The sequence below is a fragment of the Halichoerus grypus genome, chromosome 6 (assembly GCF_964656455.1).
Source record: "Halichoerus grypus chromosome 6, mHalGry1.hap1.1, whole genome shotgun sequence".
Classification (NCBI taxonomy): Eukaryota; Metazoa; Chordata; class Mammalia; order Carnivora; family Phocidae; genus Halichoerus; species Halichoerus grypus.
The window spans coordinates 78,167,430-78,189,341 of record NC_135717.1 but is presented as its reverse complement, the minus strand read 5'-3'; the positions used below and the strand labels follow the sequence as shown (position 1 = coordinate 78,189,341).

The 21,912-nt window shown below is 37.0% G+C and overlaps 1 protein-coding gene and 1 non-coding gene across 13 annotated transcripts in view; both read left to right on the top strand.

Annotated features, from left to right (window-relative positions):
- Positions 1-21,912, top strand: part of ERC1 (ELKS/RAB6-interacting/CAST family member 1) — a 550,857-nt gene that overhangs the window by 43,431 nt on the left and 485,514 nt on the right. The window lies entirely within an intron of this gene.
- LOC118535850 (U6 spliceosomal RNA) lies at positions 50-154 on the top strand. The gene has a single exon (XR_004917377.1). It is a non-coding gene; the product is annotated as a U6 spliceosomal RNA (small nuclear RNA).

Genomic DNA, 21,912 nt, shown 5'->3' with positions numbered 1-21,912 from the left:
TTCAGGCTACGTACCGTAAGTGTGAGGTGTAGCAGTAAGATTTACCATAGTGCTCGCTTCGGCAGCTCATAAACTAACATCGAAATAATACAGAAGATTATCATGGCCCCTGCACAAGGATGACACGCAAATTTGTGAAGAGTTCCATATTTTTGCTGGTTAAACTTGGCATTCAAGCATCATGCACCTAGCACAATTTATGGCTCACATTATTATCTGGCAGACTGGTGTGCTGACACTCATTTCACCTGACCCGGATTTTAGTCCTGTGCACTGCCACCTGTGTGATGTTAAGTTAGTCATCACCAGGCCTAGCTGTAAAATGAGGGCTCAGACAAAATGAACTCAGGTTGTCAGATTGTATTGGTCTGTTTGTTTGTATGCAAAGTATCTGAATATCCATGGCCCGCAGAGTTTGAGGGAGGGGGCGGGGAAAGGGAGGGAAGAGATGAATGTTAGTGGCTGCTGCACGCCTGTGACATCTCACCAGTCTGCCAGGAACGGACTTGAGGAGGCAAGAGGCTGTCCACACAGAGAAAAAGAAAGAAAAAAAATTTACCATAATAGGTGTCAACAAATCAGTCTTGAAAAAACCAGAAAAACTACTGCAGGGCAAATCAGTATGTTGATAGCACAGAATGAAAGTTAGTTTTAAGAAGTTAGTATTGATGATATAAATATTAAGTACCAACAATGGGAAGCAGTTTTTTCTCTTGGCATTCATGAAAGTTTAACTTCAGGATGTTTATGTAGATTTTTAAAAGTCAAAAAAATTTTTTTCTTTTTTTAGTTCTTCAGCTATAAGGTGGAAGAAAGGCAATTTGGTATGGTTGTTTGCTTCTAGAAAATAAATGAGATAACTAGGCATTAAAATTAGGGCTTTGCAGTTCGAGAGCTAAATGCTATCCTATTAGATATATGAAACTTTTTTTTTTCCTACTCTTCCAGGTTATAGTTGATGTTTTGGCCACTGTCATGTCACTTTGCTGAGTGACATATGACTCCAAAGATGTGAACAAATCATATTCACGTTTCCAGCAATTAAAATCTTTTTTTTTTAAGATTTTATTTATTTATTTGACAGAGAGACAACGAGAGAGGGAACACAAGCAGGGGGAGAGGGAGAGGGAGAAGCATGCTTCCCGCTGAGCAGGGAGCCCGATGCAGGGCTCGATCCCAGGATCCCGGGATCATGACCTGAGGGACGCTTAATGACTGAGCCACCCAGGCGCCCTCAGCAATTAAAATCTTAATCATACTTTTTTTTTGACTTTTAGAACTTTTCTTAAACGTGTGTTTGAATTATTTGCTTCCTTAATAAATTCTGTTACTCTTAAAGGAGAATTTTAAAGTAGCCATCTTATTGTTGATGTTATACTTTGTTTTGGGGTTAGGTTAATAAAAATTATGAAGAAAGTAATAAACTTATTTGGATTTCTTCAGCATTCTTGAATGATGCTAAGAAAGAAGGAATTAGAAGTGATCTGTCTTTGATGAAGTAAATCTAAGATTTCTTTTGGTTTGTTTTACCATTCTATTACTAATAGTTCAGGCATTCATATCTACTGTTTTGGTTATTTGAAGAAGATTGCTAGTTATATTTTTTTTTTTTTAAGATTTTATTTATTTATTTGACAGAGAGCGAGAGAGGGAACACAAGCAGGGGGAGTGGGAGAGGGAGAAGCAGGCTTCCCACTGAGCAGGGAGCCCGATGCGGGGCTCCATCCCAGGACCCTGGGATCATGACCCGAGCCGAAGGCAGACGCTTAACGACTGAGCCACCCAGGCGCCCCGCTAGTTATATTGTTTTGTATGTTAAAGCCCCAGACTTACTTTTTCAGTAATAAAAATAGCTTCTTTTCTCTGATCATAAAAATAATACTGAAAAAGATAGATACGAAATCAAAATTTAGCCCAAATCCTCCCATCTCTGAAAACTTTGCTATTCCATTGTTAACATTTTGTTGTTTCTCCATAATGAACATCTCTGTGCATACACGCATAAAATTTATACAAATGGGTGTTACATTGTGACCTTTTTAGCCAACACATCTGCTGTATATTAAAGCCCTATGTGTCTGAATCATTATTTTAATGCCTATATACTATTGTGTCTGTGCTAGTTAATTTAACATCACAGAGTTAAAAATCTTCAAATTTATTTGATAGTACAATATGAATTAAAAACTAAACATTGGGGCACCTGTGGGTGGCTCAGTCGGTGAAGCATCCGACTCTTGGTTTCGGCTCAGGTGATCCAAGGGTTGTGAGATCGAGTCCCGCATCAGGCTCCACTCAGTGCAGAGTCTGCTTAAGATTCTTTTTCCCTCTCTCTCTGCCCCTCCTCTCTTTGTCTCTCTCAAATAAATCTTAAAAAAAAAACAAAACTAAACCTTTAATTCATTTGAATCAGAGATTTCAAAATAATTAGAAATTATGATAATTTTCTTTTCTTAGGTATATTATAACCTCAAACTACTTTGCATTTAGTTTTTAACCAGTGATTAAATGTAATTTGTCATTATACAAAATCTGGATGTTTTATTAGTATACTTAAATTTTAAGTCTCTTAGAGACTCAGCCTTTTTTAAAAAAGAGGAAATGTCCTTTAAAAAGTATTCCTTAGGAAGTTTCTTGAGTTTGAGCCTTCAAGACTTTAAAAACAAATGTGAAAAGAAAGAGAAGAATTAAAATAGACCCTAGTGTTAGATCTTAAAAGTAAGGACAAGGTTCCTAAGTGTTGATTCTGATACATTTATTTATTTAAAATATAGATTTTCAGGCCTTTTGCTTCATAAATATCTCTGGAGATGGAGTCCAGGAGCCTATATTTTAAACAAGCTTCTCTGGTAGTTCTGAGATAAACCAATTTGGGGATCTTTAGAATGTAGTACATCTAATTCTTAAACCAGTATGTTGCTCATTTGCCATAGGGAATTCATGATTATTCTCTTGTCACCTTTGAGCTCAGTTGTGACAGAAGGGAAAATAAACAAGGGACCATTGGCTAAGTGCTTCTCAACCTTTTTTCTGCCTACCACACTACAGGGTAGTGACATGTGCAGGCTCCTGCACATAATGATCATTAACTTTGTCAGTGACCCTTAGTAGAAGGAATGTGTGTAGAGAAAAAAGTGTTTAAAATCTTAGATATATTTATTTAAAAAAAACATCCTGGTGGGGCGCCTGGGTGGCTCAGTCATTAAGCGTCTGCCTTCGGCTCAGGTCATGATCCCAGGGTCCTGGGATCGAGCCCCACATCAGGCTCACTGCTCAGTGGGAAGCCTGCTTCTCCCTCTCCCACTCCCCCTGCTTGTGTTCCCTCTCTCGCTGTCTCTCTCTCTGTCAAATAAATAATTAAAATCTTAAAAATTAAAAAAAAAAATCCTGGTGATTTTGATATCTCCTCACCTTGAGAATCACTGATGTACGAGGTAAAATATTTAAATGACATATGACAGTAGGAGGGGGAAGTAGGTTTTCTTCAGTTCACATTTATGTTCTCAGAAGGTGAAGTACAACACCAAAAGTTTATCATTCCTAAATATGAAATAATAGTAGATACATTCTGAAAGTTTTTGCAGTTTGGTGTTGAATTGTAAATATCAAGAGAGAAAAAAGGAGTTTGCTTTATTTAATCTTATGGGAAGGTACCAATGTAGCATAGGTCTTAAAAACTGTATCTGTATTTTAAGGGTAGATATTAGGTTTTTTAGTTTGTAAAAATCAGATAGATAAATTTGGAGTAAGTACCGATAGTGTTTCAGTGCTCAAATATGAGGTACTTTGTATGCATTTAGACAGTTAAGCATCATAGTGTATCATACTTGAATATTATTCAGTCTCAAATATATTGTTAATAAAAATCAGTTTACTTACGTTTACCTGAAAAGTAGTTGAGCTGTAACTTCTTGTTATAAATATTGTGTAAAAATTACACATGAATAAACAATTCCCTTTAAAGTTTCTACCTTTCAAGAGTATATTGACAGTATGTGTGTGTATAAATGTAATGTGTATCAATATAAGTGTATATATAATTTAAAGTGGATTTTGGTAGAAATTGAATTCAGATTACTAGATTTATCATTGAATTATCTAGCCTCCAGTATACCTTTCTGATGATCCTAAAAATGTGCCTTTCACCAAGATGGTTTTTATCATCAAGCAACTTGAAAATGCCCATTTTAACAAGGAAGATAATTATTGGTATATGTCTTTATTTTCAAATAATTGAGGCAGCTAATTATGCCTATTCTTTGAAAGCTGTGTGGGTAAAAAGCAATGACAATATCCTTTGTAGTTATTAAACTACATTCAAGAGCAAAGTATTTGACTCTTCTGCAGAGTGTAGTGGGGACTCAGCACTTCAGTCCAGTGGAAGTGAAACAGTCCACAGGACTATGATGCCAAAAAAACCATATGCACTGAAGGAGGGTGAACACAGCCTTATCTAGATTCCGCCCCTTGCCCTAATTAAGCAGCAATGCTGGCAGGAATATATTCTTCCTGCACCCACTATAATTACCACGCAATCCTAAAATTGTATAACTTTGGTCCAAAAAGCGAAGGGTGCAATTTTAAAGTAAAGTGAGACACTGCAGAGAACTGAGAATGCTAATTAATAGATTATAGTGAGCCAACAGTGGGCCCTAATTAAACTCTGCATTCATTATACCCTCCAGAGCCCTCAGAGGTCAGACATTTTCCACTTTACAAAGAAGACTGGTTTAATAGGATTTACAGTAATTAAACAAATTTCCCCATTCCAGTTTGAGACTGGGGATTTAGATGCATTCTAAATGTTTGATCTGATTGGGCCACAGAGGTTTGTTCTAGAATCCTATCAAATGTAAAAACACATTTGCTTAGAATTGCCTAATGTGTATGGTTCATTATTACAAAGTCCTTTTAGAAAATTGTTTCTAAAATAAATACCCAGCTGTTTTTACATCTCACACTCCTTTTGTAGTTATTGAACTTTCAAATACTGGTGGTTGGAGATACGGAACAATACATGTTTTAACAGGAAAGACCATTTCTTTTTCTTAAATTGAGAATGAGGAAGGTTTTTAGTTTATGTTTGCTGAAGAATAAAAGTCCAGCTATGAGGTTGGTTGAATTGCAAAGCTAAGGCTTTGGATGATTTGTTTTATCTTATTCTAACCAACATTTAACAAGTTATTGTCATACTTCTTTTTTTTGATACTATGCCTTGTAATATTTCTGTATGTTGAGCTTAGTTGAAGCTTAATTTTAAAAATAACTTTTAAAACACTTTCATTGGGATTTTCTTTGATTCTATTCAGTATTACAGTGTGGTAAGTGAGTTTAGTGTTTTATGTATTTTTTGTTGTTGTTGTTTTTGGAGTCTGATTTTATTCAGGATTTTGATTTTGGGGTTTTTATTTTATTTGTTTAGGGATCAAGAGAATTTCCAAGTTCAGAAATACAAAAAGATAAACTTACCCTATATAAATCTTTGTTTTGGTCATTTGTTCTGTTAGCACACTGGTGGCTTTTAACATTTTTACAGTTTTAGGTTGTACCTTCATTTGTCACATGGTGAAAGCTATTATTATTTGAATTTAAATAAGCTTTTTCATGAGGTTGCTAATTGTTTCACTGTCATTTAAGTTGATCTTAAAATCTGGAATCTATGTCTTGGACTATTTGTTTAACTAGTTAATTTTGATAGTTCTGTTTTAACATAGAGATGAATTATGAATGATAAAGCAGAGTATGGTGGATAAATCGGTATTATAATTTATTTTCCGGATAGATGTGATCTTTTTAGGTGTTTCAGAAATGAGATGTGTTAAAGGAACTATGCAGGATGCCCTAAGAATATTAAATCAGATGTAAAATAGATATGTTCCTTTTGGGGAGTTAACAATCATTTTGAGAAGCAAAATTTGTTCATGTTTGGCTTTTACAAATTTAAGCTACCTATCCATTGGATCTTGTCACATACAAAGGTAATGTAGGTGGGTATGAGAAATTGGCTGCTTGCAGAGTTGGTAAGTTTGCTTTACCTGGAATATAGTGGAGTGCTATGAAAAATGATTCATTGAATCTAATAAAAAATGTGCAAGTATCTAACAGGGCTTATTTGTGAGGAAATAAGAATTTGCCAGAATATTGCAGCTTCTTCCCTCCACTCCCCCTTCTTGCATTTCACAGTGCAGTCTAGTGTGTGATTTCATCTCCGTGACAATACTTTTTAGGGATTTGTTAATTTATAGCAACTTTGCAGATAGTAGCTTAAATATGAATTGGGAAACCCACTTTTTATTTTGTTGTGCAGAGGAAACCAGAAAATGAACTTAGTTTTTAGTTAATTAAGGGAGGACAAAGTTCCATTTCACTTTTTAAAATCATATTGCTCCTAGAACTTGACATCATATTATGGGTGCCCTATTTGCCCAGGGTGGAGGCCTCTAGAAAGCATGCTTTATAAGAAGTGGTTGAGGGAACTAAAGAAGAGGAGACTTGTGACATTTTAGTTATACTCTGTGTATTTAATGGGCAGCCATATAGAAGGAAGTTTTTTCTCTCTCTTTTTTTGGTGGGGGTGGGTGGGGAAGGCCAACATTAGAAAAATGAGTGCAGATAATAGGATTATGGATTTGGCTCCTGAGGGAAGATACTGCCATTTTCTAATAAAGGTACATCTATTTGATGGAAGAGTCAGTCTCAGAAAGTAATGCTTGACCATCACTAGAATTGGTTACGGGGAGGCCAGAATGCCTCTGACAGTGGTGTGGGTGTTCTAAGTCTTTCAGCTTTTCAGAATGTCAGAAGTGGTGGGGAGTAAAGTGGTACTTTGTGTAGAACCATTTGGGGAGTCGTCCTCCCCATCCTCCCACCCCCTTTATCCTCCCCTCCCTTGCTTCCTCCTTCTCTTCCTTCTTGACAGCTTTATTGAGATATAATTCAATTCATCCTTTAAAAGTGTGTAATTTTTTCTTAATCTGGGGTTTATTTGAAGAAGAATTTGAAGAAAGTAATAGGAAATTGCCCTAGGGATTTCTTGAGCAAGGAAATGAATGACATAACAAGAAATACTATTTAGGAGCAGCTTTTATTGCTGTCAGCAGAATGGATTGAAGCAAGGAAGGCGGGGAAAGCAATTGACTTTGTTGCAGAAGGCCTGGATTAATGTGGGTAATAGGAATGGAGAGGAAGGTGCACAATCGTGATATATTTTCAAAGAAATATTTGCATATAGACAATGATGGCAAGAGAGAAGGCTGTGATGAACCATGGTATTGAAATAGGGGAAATGTTTTGGCCATTGATGGAAAGTGGATAGAGATTAGAAAGTGGAACTATAAAGCATAAGCATTTAGAAATAAGGGACTAATGACTGTGACCTTAGGTACATGTACATAGATGTTATTATATGTATACTTGTTAATGTTGGAAAATTTACTGCTCTAGTTACTACATGTCTCTGCTTATGGGAGTAAGGAGTGGAGAGGGAGAGAGAAGCCATTAAATGGTACATCTTTTATATGTATTTTCTCACCGAGCTATTTTTGTGTTTGTCTTCTTTGTTGTGGTATATTTCTTTGAAGGCAGACAGCTTGAGAGAGTCTCTCAATTCCTGAAAGTCACTATTCATTAAAAAAGGATAATAATGGTTTGTATTCTGGTGGTAAATGAACTTCAATAATAGATGTCTTTATTTTAGTTAGCAAGTTCATTGAAGATCATGTACCTTTGCATGATGAATTTGGAGTGAATTTGTCAAAAACAGAAATATTGCAGAAAATGTGCTTTCACTGAGGAAGTGATTAACTCTGTATTGGAAATGTTCTGTTCTTCCCTTATGGACAAGATTAGAAATGCTTTTTTGAACTGTATTTTTCTTTTTCTGTGTTGCCATATGCATCTCTGGAAATATTTTTCTTCCTGGGGTTGGGAGGTTTTACATAGATCTCTTCCTTTAATTTTTTCTTATTATTAGCAATAATGCTTATTGAAACTACCTCCTTTCTCTTTGTTCTGGCATTCTTTCCTACCTAATAGGCTCATGGTAAGTTCTGTTACGTTTTGACAATTGGTGGAGAATACGGGGTTGAAATGATATCTGTCTAGCTTAATTTAATCTTTGGAGACCTTGTGGGCTGAGAAGGTGAGAAATAGTTCAACTTTGAGGTGCACACTGTACCATTCTTTAACAGCAGCTGGTGGCTTTTATACTTCCAGAGTTTGTGATATGCAGAGACCTATTTCACTTTGAAATCACCCTCGGATAACTCTTCCAGTCTTGGATGAGCCCTAAGGCACTTGTATGGTCCCCGTTAGCAGCAATTCTCAAATTTTTTGGCCTCAGGATGTTGTACACTTGTAGAAATTATTGAGCCCCAAGTAGCTTTTGGTATTTGCTATATTAGAGACTAAAATAGAAATTTATCTTATTTTTTTAAAGATTTTATTTATTTCTTTGACAGAGACACAGCAAGAGAGGGAACACAAGCAGGGGGAGTGGGAGGGGGAGAAGCAGGCTTCCCACTGAGCGGGGAGCCCGGTGCGGGGCTCGATCCCAGGACACTGGGACCATGACCTGAGCCGAAGGCAGACGCTTAACCCACTGAGCCACCCAGGCGCCCCTAAAATAGAAATTTAAAACAATTTTTTTTTTTTAAAGATTCTATTTATTTGACAGAGAGAGACACAGTGAGAGAGGGAACACAAGCAGGGGGAGTGGGAGAGGGAGAAGCAGGCTTCCCGCGGAACAGGGAACCTGATGCGGGGCTCGATCCCAGGATGCCGGGATCAGGACCGGAGCCGGAGGCAGATGCTTAACGACTGAGCCACCCAGGAGCCCGTAAAACAATTTATTAACATATTTAAAAATAATAAACACATTAAATGTTTACAAAAATAACATTTTTAATGGAAAATCGTTTTGTAAGTCTCATGTCTGGCTTAATAGAAGACAGCTGATTGTCATAACTGCTGCTTTCAATGATCTATTGCATTTTTTTGTTTTGGTTGAAGTATTTGAAGAAAATCAGGCCTCACGTAAATATGTGGTTGGAAAAAGCAGAAGTGCTTTAAAAGCCTTTTTAGGGGGAACCTGGTTGGCTCATTCGGTTGAGCATCCGACTCTTGATTTCAGTTCAGGTCATGATCTCAGGGTTGTAAGATCAAGCCCCGCATCAGGCTCCACGCTCAGCAGGGAGTCTGCTTGAGATTCTCTCTCTCTCTCTGCCCTTCCACCCTGCTCTCATGCGCGCGCTCTTTCTCTCTAAATAAATAAATAAAAAATTTTTTTTAAAGCCTTTTTAGATAATCATGGATATATTTTGAAACCACACCAAAATTTATTTTTTTGACAGTTCATTGAAGTATGTTTTATATGCCATAAAACTCATTGATTTTAAGTGTACATGCAGTTCAATGACTTTTTTTTTTTTAGTCAATTTGCTGAGGTGTGCAGCCATAACCATAATTGAGTTTTAGAACATTTTCATCAGCAAGTGGTAGTTGCAGTGTGGAATCTGAACTCTCATCAATGAGTTTTCCATAATTTGTTACATTAAAATGAATTGGTCTGGTACTTTGAGCAGATCTTGTACATGTAGAGGATGTACATGAATATGTATGCTTTCTCCAACATTTGTAACATTGCGTAGTGGTCATTTGGAAAGTATAGGTTCATTGAATTATGCAGATCTTCCAAACGTTGCCGTATTTCATTAGACAAATTAAAAAATTTGCATTCATTAATATTCCTATCTCATTAGAAAAGTCTTTTAAGTTTTGGTTGGCTGTCAAGCTCACCAGATGGGAGATACAGGTTTTCCAAAATTCTAATTTTTGCTTGAAACTTCAAATTTTATCATTGGCAAGAAATATTGTCTGTTATTGTCTTTGAAGTGACGTGTTTGTTTTGTTAATTTTTGAGAAAAATTGTCATATATGAGACTGAATAAATCATAGGTTATCAGTTCAGTCTTTTAAATTGATGTTGTTCACTGAGGTAACCATTGTATTTCAACATGCAGCAAAAGTGTTTTATGCCTCTTTGAAGATGTTACTTGAGCAAAGAGAGACCTGATGATGTGACTGGTGTAAAAATATTCCAGGCAAAAGGAACTAACCGTCCCAAGGCCTTAGGATCTTTTGACTCTGATAAGAGGTTGCCACTAAGGGTCTTAACTAGATTATTCTTTAGCTAATGATGTTCCTCTTCTCCTATCTGTTCAATGTTGTAATAAGATGTTCTAGTCTTTGACGTCAGCAAGGCTTTTGCTTCTTTGCTATGGTTTAGGAAGGTACACTATTTCTTCAATGATAGTGAGTAATGGGAAAAGACTGGCTAAAACCTAATAGGCCAAAATTTAGCCCGCGCAATATTAAATAAAAGGAGAAAGCTTCACTGTTCTAGAAAGCCGAAAAAGATCTTCTTTTCTTTTTTTAAAAAAGATTTTATTTATTTATAAACAGAGAGCACTGGTGGGGGGAGGGGCAGCAGTAGAGGGAGAATCTCAAGCGGACTCCCGGGTGAGCACGGAGCCTGAGGCAGAGCTCAGTCTTATGACCCTGAGATCACGACCAGAGCTGAAATTTAGAGTTGGACGCTCAACTAACTGAGCCACCCAGGCACCTGAAAAGTATTTATTCAAGTTTTGGAGTGAGTTTATCCATGCATATTGAATAAAAAATTCTGCTTTGAGATCTTTGATAATGTTTTTTGGTTGTGCATTCTCAGATAATAACTGATTAAAGAGGTCACCCTTTTCCTGACAAGCTATGAAAGTGTTCATCTGTTATTAATTGCTATTTTTAATGTTTAGTATTTATTATTTTTGATTTAACAAATATTGAGTACCTTCTTTTTATCATTATATTTTTCTGGTGAACTGCCCTAAGTAGAAATAAAGCTGAAAGCAATGTGAAAACTTTACAAGGTGGTGACTTGTTTTGAGTTTTTAGACTCCTGAATTAACATTAAAATTAAAGTAATTTAATGATTTAGAGGATATGTGCAAAGAATACATACATTTTCTCTTGGATTTTTCGAACATTGTCTTATTTTGTAGGGTAACATGGATATGAAGATAGTAGACTTTTAGAAATATGTAGTAACCCTTAGAAGAAGCATCGTGAAAGCAAGAGCAACAAGGTGAAAAAGGCCAAAAGAACCAGTGCTTTTTTTCTTGTTTGTTGATAGCATATATTTCTGCCCTTAGAGTTTCCTCGGGAGGCTCTTAAATAGCCAGTAGTTACAGTTGGATAACTAGTAAGTATTCTCCTTATTGAGTGTTTTGTGATAAGGATTCCTCTTTGTCTCATCAATTACCCAGTTTTTACTGTGAAGAAATTAAAAAAGGGAAAGGCTATATTGATCTATTTTTGGTTGGAATGGTGTTCACACTAATACTTAATTTTGTTCTCCCACTCTCTGGAAGCTGTTTAATATAACCATATCCATAGCCCTAAAAGAAGGAGGACCTAAATTCTTTAAGAATCACCGTATACTTTAAAAATTATCCTTTTTTTTTAAACCAGCGAAAGATGGGTTTATTTGGGAATAGCAGAGAATTACAATCCAGGACTGGCAAGCTATGGCAAAACCATAGACAAGTCCCCAAAATTATCTTGTTAGCAGTGCTTGAACATTATAATTCATTGCCTTGAAAAAGAAGAGAGCAAATCATCTCGAATTTCTTGACATTAGGAATCTATATTATCATTGCTTAACATTAGAAAGCACTGTAAAATTCTGAAAGAGAGCTCAGTTTTAAAGACTAAAAATATTGGCAGGCAATGCATATTAAGCCATTCTCATGGAAAATTTTATGTAACTTTTTTAGTTAAATATTTTTAAAAAAATTTTAATTCCAGTGTATTTAACATGCAATGTTACCTTAGTTTTAGGTGTACAATATAGTAATCCAAGAGTTCCACATTACTCAGTGTTCATCAGAAGAAGTGTACTCTGTATCCCCTTCACCTAGTTCACCCATCCCCCCACCCACACCTCCTCTCTAGTAACCATCAGTTTGTTCTCTAGAGTTGAGTCCGTTTCTTTCTTTTTTTTTTTTTCAAGATTTTATTTATTTATTTGACAGAGAGAGACACAGCGAGAGAGGGAACACAAGCAGGGGGAGTGGGAGAGGGAGAAGCAGACTTCCCGCTGAGCAGGGAGCCCGATGCGGGGCTTGATCCCAGGACGCTGGGATCATGACCTGAGCCGAAGGCAGTAACGACTGAGCCACCCAGGCACCCCAAGAGTCCGTTTCTTGGTCTCTCTCTCTTTTTTTTTTAAAGAGAGAGCGTTGGGGGGAGGGTGGGACCGGGACCGGGGGTGGGGGGGAGAGAGAGAGAATCCCAAGCAGGCTCCCACTCAGCACCAAGCCCGGAACTGTGGTTCAGTCTCAAGACCATGAGATCATGACCTGAGCCAAAAACCAAGAGTCTGAGGCTTAACCAACTGAGCCACCCAGGTACCCCTCTCTCTTTTTTTTAATGTAACTATTTATTACTTAGTTTGTACTTGAGGAGTACAATATCTTTCCCCCTCCATCTCATTAAGCTTAAAATAAGGGATTATTTTAGAATGGTGAGCCCACAATTGTGCTGCCTTCTGCTGAAGTTACATTGTGTGTTATAGGCCTGTTAATTCTGTATGTTTCATTTTGATTTGGTTTTTAAATTCTCTGTATGGTAAAAAAAAAAAAAGAAATTATGTATTTTTATTTTTTGATACTGCTAGCATAAGATCTGAAGAGAGGTTGTCAGTGTTTTATTACACAATACACTTTTTTTTTTTTTTTTGGCCCTGAAGCAGGGATTTGGACAAGATAACTTGCAAGTTTTCCTTCATGCTGTAAAATTTTGTGATGAAGGAACTTTGTTTTTCATTTTCATAGTATCTTAAAAGCATAACTGAAGGAAATATTTTTTCATAGTTTATATTGAGTTTTGCTTTTTTTTTTTTTAGATTTTATTTATTTATTAGAGAGCACGAGCAAGGGGAGGGGCAGAGGGAGAGGGACAAGCAGACTCTTCACTGAGCACAGAGCCCAACAAGGGGCTCAATTCCAGGACCCTGAGATTATGACCTGAGCCGAAGTCAGACGCTTAACCGACTGAACCACCAGGCGTCCCTGTATTGACTTTTTATTACACATTTTGTGAAATCTAGGAGGAGATGTATGTCTGTAATTCAGGTGTTTTCATTGTCAAAAATTATAAATAATGGTATGTTACAGATTATCTGGAATAGCGAGTTTTGGACAGGCATCTATATATTTTTTTTCTTTGTATGCCAGTGTCATTGCTGTCATTGGTCTGAGATAATGGTATTAAAATGAAAGCAAAACTGCTTTGATTAATTGTTTACAGATAAATATTTGTTTAAGCATTGTATTAAAAATATATATTTTTAGAGTTTTTATTTATTTATTTGAGACAGAGAGCACAAGCAGAGGGAGAGGTGGAGGGCGAGGGAGAAGCAGGCTCCCCACTGAGCAGGGAGCCCGATGCAGGGCTTGATCACGGGACCTTGGGATCATGACCTGAGCCGAAGGCAAATGCTTAACCGACTGAGCCACCCAGGCGCCTCTAAAAATATTTTTTTACACAGTTGCATCCTGTGTGTTTGCATTATATAAACTTATTGGGAACAAAGTGAAAAGACTGTTGTATAGTATTGAAAATCTGAGAAGTTGGAAGAATATATTCAGAAAACATTCTTAATTTTGATTATCTTTCATAGATTTGATAACCTGAATAATTAGTAACTTATTCTTGCCACATGGCTCTTCTTCACGGGCATAGAAATTTAGAATAGGTGCCAGGTTCTTAGGAGAGAAGTGTGCTTTAATGAGTGTTTCCAGTCTTCCCTGTGATTTCCTGGGGTATATTTCTTGTTTCTCTATGAAAGCCTGTTACCCATGGTACAGAGTGTTTTCAATAGATAAAGCAGATAAAAGAGAATCTATTAAATGATGGTGGATAAATTCCTGATTTTCTCTTAGTATTTCTGGTAATAGGTACTAATTTTTAAGATGAGGTGTATTGGTTCTCATTTATTGGAAAGTTGTGCTAACATTGGCTGCTAGAATAGCTTGGAGGCAGAAGGTGTTTTTTGGATTAAGGTTAGAGAGGGCTTAGGGTTGCTAGATATCCTGCAATGCTTAGGATGGCCTTGCATATTTAAAAGCTCTCCCACATTCCATGATTTTCAAATGTCTTGCTAGAAATTTGTGTAGATGAAATACCTGTTTATAAGATCCTAACTACATAAATGTGCATAAATACATTAGCATTTTTGAATGGCTTCAATATATGCTGAATTTTATAGCATATATTGGGAGTACTGTGTAAGTTGATGGAAGATTGTGTTTTGTTTGGAACCTTATCTAGATTTTTCTTACCGGAAAATCACTTTAACAGCAGCATTGTCTTGTTGGATGCAACTGCTTATTCAGCCCCTGCTTGGGAGTGCGTGTGTCTGGGTGTAGCTGTGCCACAGCATTTACACATACACACACATATTTAGCATTTACATATTAACACATTTTATTATAAAATCCTTTTTTTTATAGAGCATTACATTAGTTTTTTGATTGTATGTGAGGGTGGGCTTATTATCTATAAATTTCATTTCAGAATAGTAAAGGGCACATTAGAAAATATTTGTTATAAAAAGGGGAGGGGTGGTTTTGGGTCTGATGAACTTGAGAATCACTGGTGTAGTGGATCCTGAATTTTAAAAAGGGAGACTTGCATTCTCGTTTTGGTCCTGGCCTTGCTAATCAGTAACTAGGTGTGTGAGACCATGGGCACGTTGTTCAATCTTTTTGGACCCAGGTTTTTCATCTGTAAAACCCAGAGAGTTGGACAAGATGGTCTCTAGAGATGCCTTCTTCTAGAATGATCTGATTTTCATTTTGTTATTCTAATGCAGTTCTCTAGTAGTCTCTTCACCTTGATTATAATGCCCTAATTCAAGACTGATTCGTATAACCAGGTTAGCACTTCTGGGAATGAGAAATACTTGACTATTGGTGTTCTTTCCAAGGTAGGCAGCATAAAATCAAAGCTTATATATAAAGAGCAGAGAGCGTTCATGTGAGTTTCATCAGTTGTCAACTGGAAAAGATGCTTTTATGGTTGTTGTGATAGTAAATGAAATTAAAGGAGATATTACATGTGTATTAATAAAAGTGTAAAATTATGGACAAGCCTACCTGATATTATAGATATGCACTGCAATAGATGTTAATTGAATAAGTCAAATATTTCATAAATACAAATAATATTGTATAACATTTTTTGAAGTATGTAATGTACCTTACAGTCTGCTCTGAGAAGGGAAACAGTAGCAGGGATCTGTATAGGTTTTCTGGAAAGTGGGTCACAATGGATAATAAGTTTCATTTGGATAACTGATCACTACCAGTGTAGCCTTAGTATTCCTGAAGGAGTTACCAGGAACTTTGAGTAGGGTAATTAGGCCTCAGAATTTTCAGTTACAGTCATATCCATTATTTAACATTTTCATTTCTACAATGACTCATCCATGGAATTATAGAGTGCTTTCCCAAAAGGAATGTAATATTGCTGGAAATAATTTTTTTACTGCTCTGTTTTCTTTATGTGGCAAGGAGTTCCTGGCTGGTTAGTTGGACCCAAAACTCTCCGCAAATAATTTAAACTATGTGCCTTTGTATGAAGGAGACTTAACCTCCACAGCACAGTGGAGATTTCTTTCTTTTTTTTTTTTAAGATTTTTATTTATTTATTTAACAGAGAGAGAGAGCACAAGTAGGCAGAGCGACAGACAGAGGGAGAGGGAGAAGCAGGCTCTCTGGCGAGCAGGGAGCCCGATGCGGGACTTGATCCCAGGATCCTGGGATCATGACCTGAGCCGAAGGCAGCCGCTTAACCGACTGAGCCACACAGGCACCCTGCACAGTGGAGATTTCTTGAAAATGGGCAACACAGAATGCTTGTATTTATTCATTATGTTTATTTTATTTTTTAAAGATTTTATTTGAGAGAGAGAGAAAGCGCGCGCATGCATGCACGCACTCAAGCAGGAGGAGCTGCAGAGGCAGAGGGAGAAGCAGGCTCCCCCCTGAACAGGGAGCCTGACGTGGGGCTCCATCCCAGGACCCTGGGATCATGACCTGAGCTGAAGGCAGACGCTTAACGACTGAGCCACCCAGGCGCCCTCATTATGTTTATTTTAAACTATTAATTTCTGTGCTGTGTGTGTGTGTTTTTTTTAGCTGAAATTTCACATAAATGTATGTCACTAAAAAGGATGCTTTGCTCACATTATTTATTCGACTGACCTCAAAAATGTAGCATTACAGTGTTCTGCAGGCATTGGGAGTGATTGGGGTGGTTGGAGGTTGGGGCAGTGGTAAAGGATGATTTTTGACTTGTAGTTCACTTTACCTTCATATTTGGGAAGTTGCTTTTTTTTTTTTTTTTTAAATTTTTAGGTATATGCATAGGCTGGAAATGTAATGCAGATAAAACTGCCGTGCTTTCTATAGAGGGAATTGAATTTGTCCAAGTGTTGTGACTTGTTTCTGAATTTTTGCATGTGTGTGGTTTCTGCCTGCTATGTTGTTGCTCTTTCTAGTAGTGAGATAAGAATCATAGTGTTGGAAGAACTAGTGTTGGTGGTTTTTCTTCCTCTTACCCATTCCATTCATAATTTGACACTTACAAGTTTGAAAAAATGTTAAAAGAGTTAGCTGGAATTAAAACCTAAAACTTGACTGTGCCCAGGTTGAGGTGGCATGTTACAGTCCTTGACAGCTCCTGCCACCTCTTTTTCTTACGACAGATGGCTTCCCCTCCTGGTTGTAATCCACTGCTGATTTTTTTCAAAGAATGAATACCATGTGTTCTCCATTTTGGCTGTGATTGTCTTCTGCCCACTCATTGGCTTCAGAGGAACTTGAAATTGGATGTACTTGCTGCTGGCATTTATGGCAGGAAGAGGATACAACTGTGACTCTCTTTGCCAGGTGTTCATTTATTAGAAAAATTGTAGCTTCCTAAAATTAAACATTATTTCTTTGTCCTACCATGAGTAAAGTGGAAAAAAAAAAAGAGTGAAGTGAATTTTATTACTTTTTTTAGAATATCACTTTTTACTTGATGATGCATAGTAAATATTTTTTGGTGGCATATTAATTAAAAAATGGGTTTTTAAACCTGAATTTCACATACTCAGAGATTTATGGTGTATTAGATTGCAGTCTGTACAAAATACTGAATAGATTTAATTTTACTGAGTATAGTAAATATAATCTTGAAAGGGATTTATATCAGAGAGACTCCAAGAACAATTGAAATTGTTTGTGATGTATGGTATATTTGAATATGCTTTGTGGTACAAATGGGCACTAGTATCTGTTAATTTTAACTTTCCTGCTCAGTATCTCTCTTGTCCATTGATGGATAAAAATGATACCATCATTGGCACTGAGGAAAATTATGTCTAAATCTGAGCTAGTTTAATTCTGTAAAAATTCAATTCATATTTGGAGGTATGGTGTTTGGCTTTAAAAACACTTGCTAGGTCAGAGTAAACAAATATGGGTATTTCTTGACAAAAAAGAACTATAAACAAATACTTGCATATTACCCTCATTAGTATTGGAATTTGGAATTTCTGTCCTCAGAAGTCACTGTTCTCTCTAGAGTCTCCTGTATTTGGCTAAGTGAATCTAGTGCAGTAATGGCAAAAGTATTGCCCACCCATGGCAGATAGCCTCTAAATGTATCTTGTTAATCTTTCTAGCTGAACCTAGTTCAGTGATTCTCAATCTTGGTTGCATGTTGGCATAACTTGAGGAACTTTAAAAAAAAAAAAAAATGCCTAGTCTCATCCCTGCTTCCAGAGATTCTGATTTAATTGGGTCTGGAGCCTGGCCTCCATGTGGAGATTTTTAAAAGCTCCCTGGATAATTCCAATGTTCGGTTAAGGTTGAGAACCTCTGGTTACTACTAATGGATAAGAATTAGTACTTGAACTGAAAGCTGTTTTTCAGTTCTCTGCCTAGTGAGGTGGTTTATAAACGTGGCATGATCTACGAACATTTAAAAACAACTTTCAATCTGAATGGATACAGAGAATGTTTATCGTTGGGAATTGAGAGTACAAATATAACCTGGGGGTGATTAACTTTGCCAGTATTTTGTGATATTTTAAAAGAATTAGCTTCACAGGGTAGCTGGAAAGGTGAATGAGTGTGGAACAAGAGGTGGTCGTGTCGGAGTGGGAATACTCAGGGCATGGGGCTCTTGTAAGGAAGATGAGAAGGGTGAAAGGAAGGGAGTAAAGTCAGAATGAGCTCTGCCTTCTGGAGTCTTGTAAAAAGGGGATGGACTGGGAAGTCAGGATGGGATCTAAGTCTTGCAGTAGAAACTGTACTTCCTCCTCACCGGGCAGGTGTAGCTGGGGCTCACCCTTCTGAGAGACCAGGACTTGATGGTAGTGAAATGAATGGAATGAGAGGGCTCCCTTTTACATCCAAACTTGTTCTCTGCCCAGTGGCAAAAGGCCGAACAACCTCTATTAGAGCATTTCTCAAGCTTTAGTGAATAAGAATTACCTTTACATTTATGGGCGCTGGTTGCTGCTTCCAGCCTTCATGGTTTAGGACTGCTGGGGTAGGGCTCAAAATCTGTATTTTTAATAAACACCTTGGTCAAAGTTAGCCCAGACTTTTTTGTTTGCTTACCGTCTTCACAATGTTTGCCTCATTTCTTGTACTATTCTTAATTTTTTTTAAAAAATTGACTCACTTTTAAAAAATGGAATCTTATTAGGAAATCGTTACTGACACACCTGGAAAACATATCACTTGCAATTAACAAAAAACTAAAAGAAAATACATAGCTATTTAAAGTTTCATATATGTATGTTATCACTTAAAATTATCTTGACTATAATTTTGAATATCTGCCTGCTGATTCTGATATAAGTAGTTTTCTCATCATACTTTGAAATATATCAAATAGAGACAACTGTCATTTAGACCGAGTGGTTTTCAGCTCTGGTTGCACACTCCAGTTGCCTGGGGTGCTTTTAAGATACTTTTGGCCAGTCCCCATCCCCAGAAAAAGTGATTTAATTGGTTTGGGGTAGGAGCTGGGCATCAGTATTTTAAAAACATTCTCTTAGGTAATCGAATTGTAATGTATATTTTGGGCTGAGAATTTAGAGATTTTAAAAAAAGTACAATGTAAATAGACTAAGAAGCATAAATTCATGAGTGCTAAATGAATATATCTGGGTAGAATTAGAAATAAGGAAGAGTGGCCACGTAGGGGTCTGTCAGGAAGGTCAAAGAAGGTGAATTGGTAAAGCACCAACACTCTATCCTCATTATCTCCTCTGCCTCAACCTGCTTCTCTTGTTTTCTGTGCTTGATGAATGGTAAGATTTTTTAATCTAGTCAGATGGTCCTCAAACTTGAGTGTACATCAGAATACATGGGGAGGGTTTGTTAAAGCACAGATTATTGGGCCCCGCCCTCACAGTTTCTGATTGAGTAGGCCTGGGGTGGGGCCCAAGAATTTGTACCAACAGTTTCCCAAGTGATGCTTATGCTGCTGGTCCGTATGGGCTAGAAACCTAGAACATTAGATTTAGATTTATTTTTCTCTCTCTATATCCAGAAAACTTAAAAAATGATAAACATAAACCCATGTTTCCATTACCTAGAATTAGCAAATGTTAATGGTGTGTGGAGAAATATTCATTATGAATTAATATTCCCTTTTTGGTCATTATAGGCAGTAGGTATCTTATTTCACACTTTTGAATACAAGGAATAAGATATGGCAACTTTTCTGGGTTTAAGATCCGTGCTCTTTAGGTTAAACTATATTTTTCTACTTAAATAGTTCCTTTTTTTGAATAGTTCACAGAATTAATAAGCTGTATTTATTTGCGTGTCTAGAAACCTGGGGAGAGAAAGGGTAAGCTGTTATATAGGGTGGTATAAACAGTTTGACAGTGTTGTGAAAACATAGGAAGTCAGAATCTGAAGGAATAACTCATTTGTTCAGTTCTAAAACAGCATGTTCTCTCTATGGATAACTGACATTCTGCACAAACATACAGGTTGAGAGGAAAGAGTATTGATGGGTATTATTTATTTAATAAAAACTGAATTCATAATCAGTGCCATTGACTTGATTCTGCAACAGTTAAGGTAGTTTTGATTGTTTAGCTTTTTGTCATGCTTTAGATAGATGCTTCATTTTGGTTACAGATCTCTCTAGCCAAGTTAATTTTGTGAGATAGCCATGATGCTGTTTTTATATTCTTCTGAAGGACATTATTAATCACCTCTGTGTATTTTTTCTTAATCTTGGAGCTAATGTCAGGATTCCCTGAACTTGCTAGCCTCTGTGAATTTTCCTCACCATTTTTTAAATTTAAATTTAAATTTTTTTAGAGTGTGGGGCTAGGGGCAGAGAGAGAGAATCTCAGGCAGGCTCCACGCTCAGCCCTGAGCCCGATGTGGGGCTTGATCTCATGACCACTAAATCATTACCTGAGCTGGAACATCCAAGGGTTTGGATGCTCAACTGACTAAGCTACCCAGGCACCCCTTCCTCACCACTTTCTTTTTCTTAAAGATTTATTTGAGAGAGCGAGCGAGCATGGGAGGGGAAGGGTAGAGGGAGAGAGAGGAGAGGTAGAAAGAGAATCTCAAGCAGACTCCTTGCTGAGCATGGAGCCTGACGTGGGGCCCAGTCCCAGGACTCTGAATCATGACCTGAGCCGAAACCAAGAGTCAGATGCTTAACTGACTGAGCCACCCAAGCGCCCCTCATCACTTTTTGAAATGAAGATTAGTGCATGGCTTTGTAAAGTATAAACTTACTGCCTGATGAAAATCCTTGTATAGCTTCAATTTGTCTTCCTCTTTCCATCCTTTCCTCCTTCCTCCCCTCTTGCCTCCCTCCCATTCATACATCCATCTCTCCATTCATTCTTCATATCACAGTATTTCCTATAATTATCTTCTTGACATGTTTCTTTCCAGACTCTTTTCCTGTTTGCTTTCTTTCTTGGATTATTTGTTCCCTCTTGCCTAGAATTCTTTATCATCAGTCACAAGTAGACCTTAGGAAAATAATCCTTTCCTTTTTTTCTTTTAACAGGGGGGCCAGTTTATATTTGCAACTCACAGAGTAAGAATGTGCAGGTAGTAGAAGATAGATAAAAGCAGAGACCATACAAATTACTGAGGTGTTTGCTTTAGTTTTCATACAATTTGGGATTTTTTCTCTTCTCTCTGGAAACTGCCTCTTTTTCTCCCCCCTCCGCCTTTTTTTTTCTTGGCAGATGGGAGCGTGGTCTTAAAACAGCCTTGACTTTCTAGGTAGTATTTGATCATCTTTAAAGTGTTTGCAGTAATTAGAACCAACACGTCAAAGCATACTACCTATGTTATTTCTGATGTCTGGGTCTTCTAGAGTCAGGGAAAAATAGGTTATTGATTTTTTTAACTGAATTTCTCCTATTCATGGATAAGGATCTGAAAATTCACAAAGAGGAAATTATTTTACATTTTAAATGCTGTAAAAATCAGGTATTCAAAGTTTGAACTATCACAACTTTGAGTTCATGAGAATTAGCCAAATTTTGAAATCTAAGGCCAGTCATTAGCTGACTGCCTTCCTTGTAGAGGGCTTCTCTAAAGCCAGATGATTTTCTAGGACATGGGCACATGGTATGATGAACATCACAAAACAATTGCAGTTGGTTAAGGACAGCATGTTGTAAGCCTTTTAGGATTTTCGTTTTTGCTGGTCATTCACGTGTCACTGGGATTCTTGCCTCCTTTTAAAAATAGTTCACTTAGTTTGTACCTTGCCTGTTTGTATATTTATCTGACCTTA